Here is a 6,000-nt window from a genome sequence, read left to right on the forward strand (position 1 = left end):
GAAGCTGGTTATGCTGTTAATTTTAAGTATTTTGTCTACATAGTTTTTACTGCTGCCATTGCTGTGAACCAATGCATGACTTAGTAAGCAAGTAAATCTTATTTTTAAATTTACTTTACAAGTTGTTGCTTGGTTCTTTGTTGTTACCTATAATTTAAATTTTGCTGCCAAGGACGGGATGTTGAAACTCTGTTGAACCCACACACATGGGTGCCTGGAGAGATAAATTGCAATTAATACAGCTTTTCCTACCCATTAAAACCCAACCCACAGAATGGTGACTGGCCAAGTTGTCTGGACCATTCCCGTGTGATTTACCAGAAAAAGAACTTGGAAAATAAGGACTCTCTCTAGGAAACAGGGACAGTTGGAGTATATGAGATAATTATCCACTGGGCGATGTTACATAAGAACTGGCCTGTGCACATGGATATTGCATAGGGGTGGTTGGAAAGAGGCAGGAAGGCAAGCAGGCAGATGCTTGCAAGCTAACAAGGCTTCATCTTTTGCCGAGAGCTGTGAAGAAACAGGTCACTGAGTCCTGACACTGCAATCACTAAGCTTTGACACAGCCTCCTTGATACTGCACCAAGCCTTCCTACTGTAAATCAAAGGGATATTATTCAGCCAATGAGACAGATGGAGAAGATGTCTTCGCAAGACACAGCCAGATTGCTATCAGTACAGCATGTCAGCGTGACAAACATCATTCGAAGAATAACTTGGAGTGACTCCCTTTTCTCCCTCCCTGTCAGGGTGCCTTTAGAGATTTTTATTTTTCCCGGGGTGGGGGTTGTGGGAAACAATGATTTATAATAATTTCTCACTGTTCTGGGCTTGGAATACAGTAGAGACCTCGGAGTGTCTTGTAAATCAGAAAACAGGATGGTCCTCACACACTCATTATTATTCTACAAGAGCAAGGCAAGACAAGGAGCTATAAAACTGTCTTCAGTGCTAAGTTGTTTCAGTTGGATTTGGTGCCAGATTTAAAAAAATAAAAATAACGAAGAGTGGGGGCAGGGGAGAGTCTAGCTTTTTGGCGACGGCATAATTGGATTGGTAAGTAGGGGAAAGCAGAAAACCTCCGTCTTGATATGCAAGTCATAGTAAGGGTACAAATCATTTTCTTAGGTGGAGGGGGGGGAATGAAATGAGAAGGGAAACAGAAACTACCACAAAAGAAATGCAAATTCTTATGCAGGTCCAAGAATGACATTCCAACACTCTTAGTATGGACTGGAAACGTTGGCCCCCAGGCCTCTCTAACTGGCCCTTGGAACTCTCCTCCCCAAGGCCCACCCCTCATCAGCCTTGGTCAACATCCCCTTTGAGTGTTTTTGCCTGTTGAAACACAAAGGTAAAATTTATATTCATTGCTCCGCCCACTTTTGCTGGCATGTGGCCCTCGAGAGGTTGCCCAGAAGTAAGTGCAGCCCACAAGCTGAAAAAGATTCCCCACCCCTCATCTTCCCTGATTGACAGCAGCTCTCCAGGGTTTCATGCAGGAAAGCTTTCCTAGCCCTACCTAGAGATGCTGGGGATTGAACCTGGAACCCTGTGCAGCCCAAGCAGATGCTCTACCAGTGACCTGTCATGATGGTCGTTTAGGACAGGTAGGAATGCTGGCAAATTCCATCAGACGTGCAAAGGGGACTGGAAATTGCCACAGTTCACATTGTTGTCAGAGGTCGGGAGTGGAAATTAGGTAATCAAATACAAGCAGTATTTACTGTTGTTGTTTTATCTCTCAATTGTTATATAAATAATTTTCTGCATTGTTTTCTCCCTTCTGCTGAAAAGCATTGAAACTGATCACAGAATCAATCGATCACAGAATCAAAGTACAGCAGAAATTGACGCGAGAACAACAAGGTAAGCTTCAGAGGCAACTGAACTGTAGCAGCACGGAAACAGTGCTGATTGCAACAAACACAGCACAGGATGGAATTCTCACGGTGGAAATTCCCTGTGCAATATACTTTACTGCAGCAGCTTTTCTCAAGCAGGCTTCTTTCTAATATGCACATAGAAGTACCGGTAGTTAGACTTCTATCCAAAAGCTTCACACCCACTGCCGCCTGCTAATCACAGGAGTTGATTTGTTATATCCTCATCTCTTTCCAGAACTAAAGATGCATTTGGAGCCTTAATCCTTCACATCTTAATAATAATAATAACAACAACAACAACAATAGCTAATAATAAAATTTTATTTATACCCTGCCCTCCCCAGCCAAGACCTGGCTCAGGGGGGTAACACTGAATATAAATACAGTAAAAACATTTAAAAAACAAAAACAAAAATACAAAAAAAACAGTTGATTGAAATATAAGTTAGAATACAGTTTAAAATGCAGCTTAAAATGCAGCCTCATTTTAGTGGCAGCCTATAGATCAAAGCCATAAGGGGAGAGAACGTTAAATATTCACCGGGGCCTACAAGGGCCAGCGAAAAGAGCCGAGGGAAAATTTATATACAAATCCCATATAAGGGGTTCCATCAAAAAAATAAATTGGGGGGTGGGGGCTTAGACTGAGTCCAGCCCAAAGGCCAGGTGGAACAGCTCCGTCTTGCAGGCCCTGTGTAAAGAAGTCAAATCCTGCAGGGCCCTGATCTCCTGCGGTAGGGTGTTACACCAGGCCGGGGCCAGAGCTGAAAAGGCCCTGGCCCTGGTTAAGGCCAATCTAACCTCCTTGGGGCTCGGGACTTCCAAAGTGTTGTTATTTATGGAACTTAAGGTCCTCCGTGGGGCATACCAGAAGAGGCGGTCCCATAGGTACGAGGGTCCTAGGCCGCATAGGGCTTTAAAGGTCAAAACCTTTAAACCTGACCCTGTACTCTACCGGGAGCAGCTGGTAAAGCACTGGATGAATGTGATCCCGCGGCAATGACCCTGTAAGGAGTCTCGCCGCAGCATTCTGCACCTGCTGGAGTTTCCGAGTCAGCGTCAAGGGCAGCCCCGCGTAGAGCGAATTACAGTAATCATGCCTGGAGGTGACCATCGCATGGATGACTGTGGCCAGATCGGGGCGAGAAAGGTAAGGGACCAACTGCTTAATATGGTGGAGATGGAAAAACGCTGCCTTTGCTGTAGCTGCAACCTGCTCCTCCATAGAGTGGAAAATGTGACGGAGCCTGCACCTCCCCAGCTGAGCAGTCCCAATCCAGCTCCTGTTCCCGTGCAAGCAGCAATGCTACCTAGCAGAGCAGCCCGATCCCACTCCTACTTGCTTGCAAGCAGGATCAGGCTGTGTGTGTGTGGGGGGGGGACATCCCTTGTCTGCTTGCTTGCCGCCCAGCCCGCCTTCCCTCACTGGGAAAAACGGAAGTGTGGCACTCAAAATGGAAGTTATACTCAGAACAGAGCACATTCAGCTTCTGAAAAAAGTTCCAAAACCGGAACACTCATTTCTGGGTTTGAAGTGTTCAGGTTCCAAGTAGTTTGAGAACTAAGCTGTTCGAAAACTCAGGTACCACTGTATTTATTTCCCCTGATTTGAAATGTATTTATTCCACCACCACCCCGTGGTGATTTTCTTGAGTCAAAATGAGAGTACCTCTAAACTTTTTTGTTTAAAGAAAAAAGCACTGAGTCATACTATGAAATTATAGATCAATGGAAAGATAACTTAATGAAGAATGTAATGCAATAACTTTAATGAAGGATTATTTATTGCAACAGCAGTCATAATGAAGAAATGTGAAACACACAGAAAAAAAGGAGATATACAGGTTAAATTGCTGTGTTGGCAGTTTGCAATAAATACCGGTAAGTGTGTTTTGGGTTGCAGTTTGGGCACTCAGTCTCTAAAAGGTTCACCATCACTGGACTAGATGATCCTCAGGGTCCCTTCTATATATATATCAGGCACGTCCAAAAGGTAGATCGTGATCTACCGGTAGATCACTGGACGTCTGTGGTAGATCACTGGCAGAACACTGGCTCCCCCCCAAAGAAGCTCAACAACTTTGGCTCCCCTAAAAAATGCCCAATATTTTAGCCCTTCACCCCCCCAAAAAAAAAACAGGGCTTTCCTCCCACCTCAGAAAATCTCAACAACTTTGACCTGAACCCCTAAAAAACGGGGCTTTCCTCCTCCCTAAAAAAAGCTTAACTTCTTTGACCTGAACCCCCCAAAAGGGGATAGATCACTGCCAGTTTTTAACTCTGTGAGTAGATCGCAGTCTCTTCAGAGTTGGCCACCCCTGATATATATATTTCCCTATATTCTTCTAATATAGTTTTCTGCATGCAGTCTCCCCCCCCCCCAATGACCACATTTTTGCAAAGCGATTTCCCCTAACACAGTGCATCTCCACACATTATTTTCACCCTGGTATATGCATTTCACTTAACTGGAAAACAGCACAGCAAAATTCGGAGAAGTGCACGTTTTGAATGATTACGGTGTTTGGTCTGTGCATTTTTCTTCCAGAAATCATGAATTAGGTTGGTTCCACTTTAAATATAAACCGCATCGTAATTCTCCCCCATCACCACCCAGGAGTCCAGCTTCAAAAACTCATGTGCTTCCATCTCACACTATTAAAAGACATCCCAGTAAAAGTATAATTACTACGTGCTAAGAATTTGTCACTAAAGGCACCATTTAATAGCTTTTGCGGTGACAAGAACTTCGGGGGGGGGGGAGGCCATCTTAAGTTTGTTAAAATATTAAACACTCCACAAGTGAAGCAGCGTGTATAATTTGTAATATTTACACTTTTACATAACAGGCTTAGGGGAGAAAACAAATTACATAAAAATCCATTGAGTTTGATTGTAAAGTCATTTCACTACTTTTACATAAATAATTAAATTCTGTTTACAAGATTATATTATTGCTGGTGTGCAGTTTCTCCACAAGAACTGTGTCAGGTTGCAGAGGGAAATTAATGCTTACAGGTTTATGTGTATGCGAAGGGAGAAACTTGTTAAATATACATAAGATTGAAGCAGAGTAAATTATTGAAGAATGTATGTTCAAAAATCAGCACCATTTTTATTTTATTTTTTTATCACGGAGATGCCCGTTGTAGCTCTTCAGATGAAGAAAAGTCGCCTTTCCCACTTCAAAAAGGAATAACACAGTTTATTTATTTTTTTATTATACATCCTTTAAGAAATGGATATGCCACACTTCACCGGAAGACAACGGGGCAGTTCACAGCATATAGCAGCCATACAGAGCAAGCGCTTAAAAACAATTACCATAGCGCAGCTCGCAATAAAGCAGAAGCATAAAACGGTTCGTAAATTCATTCTGCCACAATTCTCTCACTCCAAAGGTTGACAAAAGAGGTGTGTCACAATACAGGTAAGCACACCACAATTCAACAGTCGTGGACCCACCACAGGGGGGGGGGGAAACACACATTTGAATGGGCCTGGAAAACAACTGGCAACCAGGGTAGTTATTTTTAAATCGGAGTTATATGTCCTCAGCCCACCCCTACTGTCAACATGGGCCATTGCGTTTTACACTTGTATTATTGCAATGTCTGAACAGTCTTCAAGGGTAGCCCCACACGGAGTGCATTGCAGTAGTCCAGATAGGAGGTTAACAGAGCATGAGTGTCTGAAGGCAGCCTATTCCTATCCAGGGAAGGTCACAGCTGGCACAGCATCAGAAGCTGGGCATAGGTAGCCTACTCCTCGTCATGGAGGCCAACCACATTATAAATAAGTGCATTTTGGCACTATAGCCTACAGGACCACACTGGGGTGTGTATGTATGGACTCAGTGGACTATGTGGAAGTCAAAGGAATCTTTTTATTTGGTAGTCAAAAGGAGACCAGATGACTGTTTTTTATTAACCTACTTTAAAAAAAATACAGAGCAAGTAATGTACAGTAATACCTTGGTTCTCGAACTTAATCCGTTCCGGAAGTCTGTTCGACTCCCAAAACTGTTCAAAAACCAAGGTGTGGCTTCCGATAGGCTGCAGGAGCTTCCTGCACTCAAGCAGAAGCCATGTCAGATGTTCAGCTTCCA

This window comes from Lacerta agilis, chromosome 15 (assembly GCF_009819535.1).
Source record: "Lacerta agilis isolate rLacAgi1 chromosome 15, rLacAgi1.pri, whole genome shotgun sequence".
Lineage (NCBI taxonomy): Eukaryota > Metazoa > Chordata > Lepidosauria > Squamata > Lacertidae > Lacerta > Lacerta agilis.